Genomic DNA, 10,854 nt, shown 5'->3' with positions numbered 1-10,854 from the left:
GATGGCCGGTTTTCAAACAAAATAGAAGTAGACATGTCATCAATTGTGAAGTGTAAAGGGTGGTCCTTGTCTGCCTTTGCTTTGAGATAATATAGAAAAGACATAACATCTCTGTAGGTGGAGTGACCATTTGTTTGATTCCACGTACAGGCTTTCAACGGGGCTGGCGCGAAAGGCACCCGTAGAGAGGCGGACGCCTAGGTGGTGAATAGGGTCAAGCATGTTTACGGCGGTAGGTGTCACAGACTGATAGGTTATTACTCCATAATCCAAGTGAGTGCGTACGAGGCTCCTGTACGAATTTATGAGACACATCTTGTCACTCCCCCACATAGTGCGTGACAGCACTTTTAGAACATTCATGGTTCTGATGCACTTGTTTTTTAGATACCTAATGTGTGGTACGAAGGTTAGCTTGGTGTCCAGAATTAAGCCTAAGAATTTGTATTCGGCATTAACAAACAGGCGTTCACCATGCAATTGAATGCCAAGGTCGGGGTGAGTGCCTCTCTTTCTAGAGAACAAGACATACGGGCTTTTTTGGGGGTTTAACAAGAATTTGTTTTCCTCCGCCCATTGGGAGACCTTGTTCAATCCAAGCTGAACCTGCCGCTCACAAACTGCTAGGTTACAAGACTTAAATCCAAGCTAGACGTCATCGACATATGTACAATAGAACATATTGTAGGGGATGGACAGCTCCAAGGAATTCATTTTGAAAATAAAAAGTGTACAACTAAGTACACCACCTTGCAGTACTCCCGTTTCTTGAACAAATGTTTGGGAGAGAACACTTCCCACACGCACACGGAATGTCCGATTGTACAAGTAACTCTCAATTATGGAGATCATTCTACCGTGCACACTCAGGTGAGACAAGTCTCATAATATGCCAAAACGCCATGTTGTATCGTAAGCCTTCTCGATATTGAGAAACACAGAGAGGAAGTATTGTTTGTGGACGAAAACGTCTCGGATCTGTGCCTCGATACGCACGAGATGGTCGGTGGTGGATCTACCCTCTTGAAACCCACATTGGTATTGGTCAAGCAGATTGTGTGTTTCAAGGAAAAGTAAAAGTCGGTGACTTATTATTTTTTCAAAAAGTTTAGAAAGGCAGCTGGTTAGTGCAATTGGCCTATAACTTGACACTGAGGAAGGGTCTTTGCCCTGTTTCAAAATGGGAATAATTATAGCCTCTTTCCAGGAAGCAGGGATGACGCCAGAAAACCAGATAGCACTGTATAGGGAGAGTAAAGTTTTTCGCGTTTCGAGCGGCACGTTTTTCAACATTTCATACATGACATGATCGTGACCTGGGGCAGAATTACTGCAGGAGTTTAGTGATGTTTGTAGCTCAGCTAAGTTGAAAGGTTGGTTGTATGCCTTGTATTTTGTACACTTGTATTCCAGTTTCTGCTTTTCTATTTTTGCTTTATATTGTTACGTCTACGAGAGGGGTTTATTCAGAGCCGACATAACGGTCGACTCGACGGTATACAGCAGGGAACGCGCAGCAGCGAGCTCTCCACCAACTGAACGTCCTCTTCTTCTGCCACCACCATGTGTCCCGCTACACAGGTGCACATACCTAAATTACACATGTGGTAACATTTCCCTCGGCGCAGACGAAGCCCACTGGGCGAGTCAAACAGTCTCTCGAGGAATAAAGTGCTTCAAACGTGCAACATGGACGAGTTCCGTTTTTGCAGACCGTCGGCCGTTTGAATGGAGATGCGCTATGCGGTAAACTAAATCACTGATGCGGTCTACAACAAGATAAGTCCCCGCATAGTGCGCTAGCAGTTTCTCGCTCAAACCGCGTTTTCTAGTTGGTGTCCACAGCAACACTAGGTCGCCGCGATTGTACGTCACGTGTCGGCGTCGGCGGTCAAAATGTGCCTTCGAGCGGTCTTGCGAAGCAAGAGTGTGCAAATAAGCAAGGCGTCTAGCTTCTTCGGCCCGACAGATGATCTCGGATATGCAGGGATCATGGTGATCCAAACACGGGAAGATGGTATTCAGGGTATGACGAGGTGGTCGAGCATATAGAAGAAAGAAGGGACTGTAGCCGTTAGTTTCATGCTGAGCGGTGTTGAATGCATATGTGATAAAGGGTAGAGTACTGTCCCAGTCCTTGTGATCTGATGCAACATACATACACAGCATGTTTGAGAGAGTTCTGTTCGTTTGCTCAGTTAGACCGTTCGTTTGGGGATGATATGGCGTAGAGTGCCGAAACCTTGAAGCACAGACACGAAGCATCTCTTCCATCACGTCTGCTGTGAATTGTCAGCCACGGTCACTGATTACAATTTTGGGAGGTCCATGTCGAAGAATTACAAAACGTAGCACGAAGGAAGACACATCGGCTGCAGTTACCGATGGTATGGCAGCTGTCTCGCAGTACCGTGTTGAATGGTCGGTGCAAACGACTATCCAGCGATTTCCATCAGAAGACCGGGGAAAGGGTCCAAGGAGGTCAATCCCGACTTGCTCGAATGGAGTTCTAGGGGGTGGCACCGGATGTAATCGCCCTAAAGGAGCACTTGTTGGGCGCTTATGGCGTTGGCACTCGTTACAGCTAGACACGTATTGTTCCGTCGTCTGGCGCATTTTGGGCCAGTAGAATCTTTCTTGAAGACGGCAAAGAGTTTTCGCTGTGCCTAGATGACCGGATGTTGGGTCATCATGCATAGCCTGCAATACATAAACGTGAAGACTCTTCGGAACCACCAGAAGATATCGTGAGCCGGTGTTGGTGTAGTTCTTTTTGTAAACTAGCCCGTCTCGGATGCAGAAGCGCGTAGGCAATGGTTTTTGTTTGGTAGCAAGAAGCTGTTGTATGGTGCTGTCCCTTTGTTGCTCATCCTTAAAGGTCTTGTTATCGGGAAATGGTTGGTCGAGTGATGCAAGGTAGGTATCGAAGGTGTCCGCGTCACATTCCGTCGTTGAAAGCGGTAGTCGCGAAAGACAATCTGCCTCAGCGTGACGTCGGCCGCTTTTATAGGAAACCGTGAAGTCATATTCTTGTAGACGAAGTGCCCAGCGCGCCAGCCGACCAGATAGGTCACGCAGATTGACCAACCAGCAGAGATAATGATGGTCTGTCACGATGGTAAAGGGGCGTCCGTACAGGTAGGACCGGAAGTGCTGCACTGCGAAGACTACTGCAAGACATTCTTGCTCTGTGACAGTGTAGTTACGCTTGGACTTGCTGAGCGAGCGACTTGCATACGCTACGACGTGTTCTTGATTATCCAAGCGTTGAACCAGGACAGCACCTACACCAATATCGCTGGCGTCTGTGTGAATCTCAGTGGGTGCCAGAGGATTGAAGTGTCGAAGAATCGGATGAGACGTCAACTCCGAAAAAGCAGACTCGCATTCCGGGGTCCAGACAAACTGCGCACCTTTCTGAAGCAGACACGTGAGCGGGTATGCGATATTGGCAAAGGCAGGAATGAATCGGCGAAAGTATGAACAAAGCCCCAAAAAAACTGCGCAGTTCTTTCACCGAGTTTGGTTGCTTAAACGCCTCCACTGCGGCCGTCTTGGCGGGATCCAGTCGTATGCCTTGTTTGTTTACTAAGTGTCCAAGGACGAGTGTTTGGCGCTCTCCAAAACGACCTTTCTTTGAATTGAGCACCAAGCGTGCTTTGCTTAGGCAGTCCAGTACGAGGCCAAGGCGTGTGTTGTGCTCACAAAAGGTGCGCCCAAAAATTACAACGTCGTCCAAGTAACACATACCCACTTCCCACTTCAATCCACGCAGAATGTTGTTCATAAATCGCTCAAAAGTTGCGGGCGCGTTGCAGAGTCCTAACGGCATCACAATGAATTCAAATAGTCCATATGTTGTAACAAATGCCGTTTTCTCCTTGTCTTCCTCGTGCATCGGAATCTGCCAGTAGCCTGACCTCAGATCCACAGACGAAAAGTAAGAGGCCGATGATAGGCAGTCGATAGCATCATCAATCCGCGGGAGTGGGTATACGTCTTTTTTAGTGATGGCGTTGAGACGGCGGTAGTCAACACAAAATCGCCATGCCCCATCCTTCTTCTTCACTAGAATTACTGGAGCGGCCCACGGACTACATGATTCTTGAATTACATTTTGCTTGAGCTGAGCATCTCGCAAACCTGTTCATTGATCACTGCACGTTCCGAAGGCGATACACGATATGACTTTTGTCGGAGAGGTCTGTGAGATGTCGTGTCGATTTGGTGCTTTATACGAGAAGGAGGGAATGACGGTGAATCGTGCTGAGCGAAATCAAAAATACCGGCATGTTTGCGCAGAATACTCGCCAGCTCATTACAATCCTTGGTGCTGAGTGACTTATCAATCATAGCCATAATGGTGGTGTCCCTGGCGTGCAGATTATCGCAACGGGTCTTATCCGGGGAATCATTGCTTTCTGCAAGGGTGGCAAGCGAGAATACTTGGTGTTCACGAATCTCTGCAAGTTTCAGACCCTCCGGCAGCACTGTAGGTTCATTAGAGCATTTAATCATACATAAACCAGTATGCCCTTGTGCAACCGATAGCGTGCAGTAGGGTATTAAGACTGTCTTCTTTATGCAACTGAGATGCACGGGCTCCACAGTTGCGTCAAATGTTTTCTGGCTTGCAGGTGAACAGACAACAGGGACACATTTTGCAGACAACGGCGGCACAGTTGTGTCCACAGACACGCAAAGAGCACTTTCTTGAGAGGGCGAGTTTTCCGTAAACGCAACTGGGATATCGTAATCTACTGTAATTTGTCCTGTGCGGCAATCGACAGTAGCACCACATAGCTTCAAGAAATCGAGTCCCAGAATGACGTCATGCGTAGTATGAGGGAGAACAGCAAACTCTGCGACAAAGTTCTGGCACGCCAAACTAACAGTCACAGTGCAGACACCAACAGGTTGTAACACCTCTGCGCTCACTCCACGAAACGTATCAGGACGGTCCCAACGAAACATAACCTTTCGTCCAAGAAGGCGGGTGAAAACTAAACTCATTACTGACACGGTTGCACCTGTCTCCACCAACGCCATTGTTGGTACACCATCGATAAGCACTCGAACCTTATTTTTAAACATGGAAGCTAACGGAGGTATATCTGTTGAAATCGAAGACTGTCCGGCGACCTCACCTCCAACGGCCGCGCCGGCTAGTTTTCCGTAGGAGGCGAGGAGCGGCGGCGCCGAGGAGACGGTGATCGGTTGGCGCGATGGGAAGGTGGTGGTGTCACACTGCGGTCAGAGGCCGGAGATTGGTTTCGTAGCGGTCCTGGGATCTCGTAAGACGCGCTTCCCTGGAGTGTCTGTGCTCGGGTAACGCCAGAACGGTTAAATCTCGGTGATCGGTCGTACCTTGGTGGCTGCCGGTAGTTGCAATACCTGTCAATGTGTCCTTCGAAGCCACAGTTGTAGCAGACTGGTAGAGGACGCTCGCCGAACCAATGCTGAGACCGCTCAGCTGTGAAGGGTCAGTGACGAGCTTGCTGAGCGGGGGCTGCTCACCTCTGGGTGGCGGGACCGTGACGAAGGCGTTGGCCATATCGCTGGTCGGTCGCGAATGAGTCACGACGTGGCCACGGATTTTCAGTTTCGCTGATGTCTGCCACACATACCGATGGTGGCAAAGGAGCTAATGGCGCCGCCGTGTAGTAGGATGGATTGGTAGGTGGATGCGGAATGGTTTCGTCAACCCTACCACCTTGTTGCTGCAGCTCTTCACGCACGATTGCTCGAATAGTAGTGGCAAGGTCGGTGGGCGGGCTCACGTCGACGCTGGCGACCGTTGTCACATTTGCCAGCCTACCAAATTTCGGGGCGATGCGACAGGTCTTCAATTTTTCAAACGTGCGGCAGTGATGTTGGACGGTGGAGGCATAGGTGAAGTCATCCCTGCCTCTCAGAAAATTGTAGACGTCTTCCGCTATGCCTTTCAAGAGGTGTCCGACCCTGTCTTCTTCAGACACCTGCGGGTTTATAATCTTGCAAAGCTTAAGAACGTCCTCTATATAAGCAGTGCAGGTTTTTCCAGGAGTCTGGGCTCTCCCAGCAAGAGTCCGCTCCGCGCTTTTCTTTTTGGAGTCGGAGTCACTAAAACACTTCTTCAGTTCTTGAGCAAAAAGTGCCCATGTTGTCAAGGACTCTTCGTGGTTTTCATACCACATCAGGGCAGTGTCCGTGAGAAACAGCGCGACGTTTTCCAGCTGATCGATAGAGTTCCAGTGGTTGTACCGGCTCACCCTTTAGTAGTGAGTTAGCCACGCGTCCACATATTCTCCTGCCATTCCCGCGAACGGGTGGGGTTCCATGTAGTGATGCCTAGGTGTAGCCAGCATAGACGTGCGCGAAGTCGAGGCGGTTGATTCCTGACCTTCGCTCTGGGCCATGACGGCTGTTGTCGGCGGCAGACCGGCAAGACGACGTCTCCGGCGAACTCCGAACAGCTGTGGCTCCGTGGTACGTCGACGTGCCGTACCCCGCACCTCCACCACTCTGTTACGTCTACGAGAGGGGTTTATTCAGAGCCGACGTAACGGTCGACTCAACGGTATACAGCAGTGAACGTGCAGCAGCGAGCTCTTGCCACCAACCGAACGTCCTCTTCTTCTGCCACCACCATGTTCCCCGCTACACAGGTGCACATACCTAAGTTACACATGTGGTAACAATATCTTTGAAAAGCTTCAGTATAGTGTGACGAGCTAGACACCTGCTCGAAGTGTGCCCCGAGGAAGTTCACCTGATCTTCCAGGCTGTCACCATGTGTGTTTACGAGTTGGAGTGAATGCACTTGTCTTCTTGCTACTCTACCAACCATGTTCCAGACTTTAGCCTCTTGGGTATATGAATTAATCCCCAATAAAAACTTGTGCCAGCTTTCTCTTCTGGACTGCCGACGCGTTCTCCTGGCCCGAGACTTCATTTTCTTAAAAGTGTCAAGATTTTCGGCTGTCGGTGAGTTCCGAAGCAACCTCTATGCTTTGTTTTGCTGCTTGCGCGCATTTCGGCACTCTGAGTTGCACCATGGCACACGTCGTTTTCCAGGGTGCCCATTCGTTTGTGGTATGCTTTTCTTTTTGTTGTTGCATCAATCAGAGACACTGTAATGTAGTCGACAGCCGCATCAATGCTTAAATTGCATATGTCGCGCCAATTTAAATGAGTGATGGTATAAAACTGTTCCCAGTTGGTTTTGCTTAATAGCCATTTCGGAACCTGGGGCGGGCATTCAGTTGATGTAGGTGTGCTCAAAACTACGGGAAAATGGTAACTTACGTAGGGATTAGTGATGACTTTCCAGTGAAGTAGAGGCACAAGTGATGGAGATACTATGCTTAGGTCTATTGAAAAATAGGTATTGTTAGCGAGGTTATAATAGGTTGGTTCTTTTCGATTCAAAAGACACGCCCTTGAAGAAAGAAGAAACTGTTCAATCAGTCGACCTCGGGCATCACAACGAGTCACCCCATAGCCTGTTATGTACATTAAAGTCCCCTAGAACAAGACAGGGTTCGGGAAGTTCATCTATCAAGGACTGGAATTCATGTTTGTGTAGTTGAAAATGTGGAGGTATGTATATAGAGCAAATGGTGACGAGTTTGCTTAGAAGCACCACTCAAACAGCCATTGCCTCAAGAGACGTTTGAAGTTTTAAGTGTTTACATGCTAAACGTTGCTTAACTATAACAGCTACACCTCCAGATGATGTCATGGCATCATCGTGGTCCTTTTGGAAAATAATGTAACTGCGTAGAAAGTTGGTGTGTTTAGATTTTAAGTGTGTTTCCTGTACACACGGCACTGTTGGTGAGTGAATGTGTAGAAGTTTTTGGACATTGTCGAGGTTTGTGAGAAGGCATCTGACATTCCATTGTACAATCTGTGTTTCCATATTTGATGGAAAGTGGTGCTGTGTGTACGGAAATGAAGTGGCTGTTCAAGTGGGAAGTTGTAACTTAAGTAGGAGGGCCATCGTCGGGCCCTGTTATTGGTTTCTTGGTTTTTTAGCGCGCTCTAGGGAGCCACGCTGCATTTCCTACACCTGAGGTACCGTGTTTGTGTCCATTGCCTCATGTGAAGCACTGGACGCCCGCGTAACGGAGCTGCTGTTGCGTATTTGCGACCTCGCCTGGTGAGACGTGGTCGGTCGACCCGACGACCCTGGTGTCGCCTGAGTCTCTGGCTTGGTAGGTGGAGCAAGCTTGGCTGCTTCCACCATGGGGGCGGCCACCACACCCGATGGCTCACTTTGCGTGGGCCTAGGTAGCGGCGGAGGGTGATTCGACGCTGCCCCATGACGCGCCGCATCAGCGTAAATTGTGCCATGAAAAGCCGATCACCTTCGGCGTGCTTCCTTGAAGGAGATATTTTCGCGAATCTTCAGTGTAATAATGTCTTTTTCTTTTTTCCACTGTGGACAAGAACGTGAATAGGACGCGTGGTCTCCGTCACAGTTTACACAATGTGGGGTTTCATTAGGTTTGTCAGAGACGTGGCCTTGGGCACCACATTTGGCACAAGCAGGTCGACCACGAAAGCTCTGAGAGCCATGGCCGAACTTTTGACACTGGTAACATCGGCTGGGGTGTGGTATGTAGGGTCTGATCGGTGTCTTTGTATAGCCAGTTTCTATTGTTTGTGGTAGTTCACTGGTGGCAAAGGTCAGTACCAAGTGTTTCGTGGGTTTCCTGGTTGTTCCTTCGGATGACGATTCGCTTCACATTGGTCACGTTCTGTTCTTTCCTGCCCTCGAGGAGTTCAGCCTCCTTCATGTCAAGGAGGTCTGTGTCGGAAACAACTCCACGTGCAGAGTTCATGAATCGATGAGGTGTTACGCTGATGGGAATGTCGCCGAATGTTGCAAGGTTCTTTAGTTTGTCAAATTGTGTTTTGTGACGGAGCTCTAAAAGAAGGTCACCACTAGCCATTTTTGTAACTTTATAGCCATTGCCTAATGTGGCTGTCAGGGACTGCGATACTATGAACAGGGACACTGTTCTGGCTGTTTTGTTGGGCTTCTCACTGTGTACAACATGCTAGCGAGGGAATGCTTCTTTGAGTCGGCTGAAAAAGGAAAATTCTTCAATGCGTACGCGCTTTGAAGCGGCACGATCATTGAGGAGTGGAAAGGTTCTATGCAGGATAGAAAAATGTAATTCACTAACGATGGCGGCCACTCGCCACGGAGCCCAACGAGGGGACGCTACAAGATTTATGAAACGCGAAACATGCCGACACCAGCCGTACACCACTGCGATAACCTAATGCGCAGGCCAAGGTTGGCTAGTTGCACAAGGTTAACCCAAGCCGCCCATAAAATTGGGGAAGTAACAGAAGAAATTAGAAGACAGGATAGATTTAAGGAGGAGAAAAGACGAAGGTGTGGGGGGAGAGAGAGATAGGAAAAGGCGACTGCCGATTTCCCCTGGGTGGGTCAGCCCAGGGGTGTCGTCTACGTGAAGCCGGGGCCAAAGGGGTGTGATGCCTCTGCAGGGGGGCCTTAAAGGTCCGATCACCCAGCGTCAGCTCAACCCCCAGGATCCCCTTTTTCCCGGACACGGCAAAGCCACGCAGGGCTTGGCGTGGGAGGGAGCCAAAACTCTCCTGTTAGTTCGGGTCCGTGGTGTCGCTACACACCAAACGCCTACTTGCGCAGGCGCCCCTGCGGGGTCCGGTATGTGAGAGAAATTCTCGCTATCTGTACGTGCAAATCATCCTATGGCTGTGCTTTCTTCAGCTTCTGATTAATGGTCTGTACTGCATGCTCCACTGCTCCATCAGAAGCTGGGTGATAAGGTGGTACAAGAATTTGTCAGAGGCCGTTTTTAAGCAAGAAGATCTTGTATTCTTTACTCACAAATGCTGGACCATTATCGGATACGACTACATCAGGGAGTCCATGAGTAGCGAACATTTTCCGCAGGCAACCAGTAGTGGCTGCAGTCGACTGGCTGGATACGAGCAACACTTCTAACAACCTCGAGTATGCGTCAACCGTTATGAACAAGTAAGCATTCCTTAGTGGTCCAGCATAGTCTACATGAATCAGGGACCGCGGTCTCTCCGGGAATGGCCATGGCTTGATTGGCACCCGTCTCGGTAATCGCCGATTTTTTTGGCAGGTGTGGCATGCTTGCACCGCTGCCGTGACGTCATCATCCATGACTGGCCACGAAACATGGCTACGGGCCACCGCTTTCATTTTCGCCACTCCTGGATACCCTTCATGTGGCACTCGCAACACGTTGACCTGCATAGACGTGGGCACAACCACGCTGCTTCTAGCAGAATGCCATAAGTCTGCACATTCATTTCATGAAGGTGAGTGGCATATTCTTTTCATGGAGCTTCTAGGGGAACTCCCCTACCAGCCCGAAGAGCTTTGCGAAGACGTGACAGCAGCGGGTCTTTGGTCGTAGTGGCCGCAACAGCTTGAGGTAAGACCTTTGGAGCATAAAAATCTCCGGCGGGTTCTGAATTTGAAAATCAGCTGTTGGCAGTGGAAGTCGGCTCAGGGCATCGGCGTGTGGAATGTGACCACCAGGTCGGTACTTTAGCACATGACCATAGCCCGACAGGAAGAGTGCCCAGCGGAGTAATCGAGGTGAGCAAGACTCTGGGATCGGCTTATTTGCCGCCAGAGGCCCCAAAAGTGGCTTGTGATCGGTTGCTATTTGGAATCACTGTCTCCAAAAGTACTGCCGGAAAGGTGTAACCCCGAACACAACTGCTAATGCTTCTTTATTGGGCTGGCTGTAGTTTCGTTCAGCTGTCGCCAAGCTTCTGGACGCGAAAGCGATTGGCCACTCTTCTCCCGATGCTTCCCGCTGGGCTAGAACTGTG

This window comes from Rhipicephalus microplus, chromosome 1 (assembly GCF_043290135.1).
Source record: "Rhipicephalus microplus isolate Deutch F79 chromosome 1, USDA_Rmic, whole genome shotgun sequence".
NCBI classification, from domain to species: Eukaryota; Metazoa; Arthropoda; class Arachnida; order Ixodida; family Ixodidae; genus Rhipicephalus; species Rhipicephalus microplus.
This window is presented reverse-complemented; position numbering follows the sequence as displayed.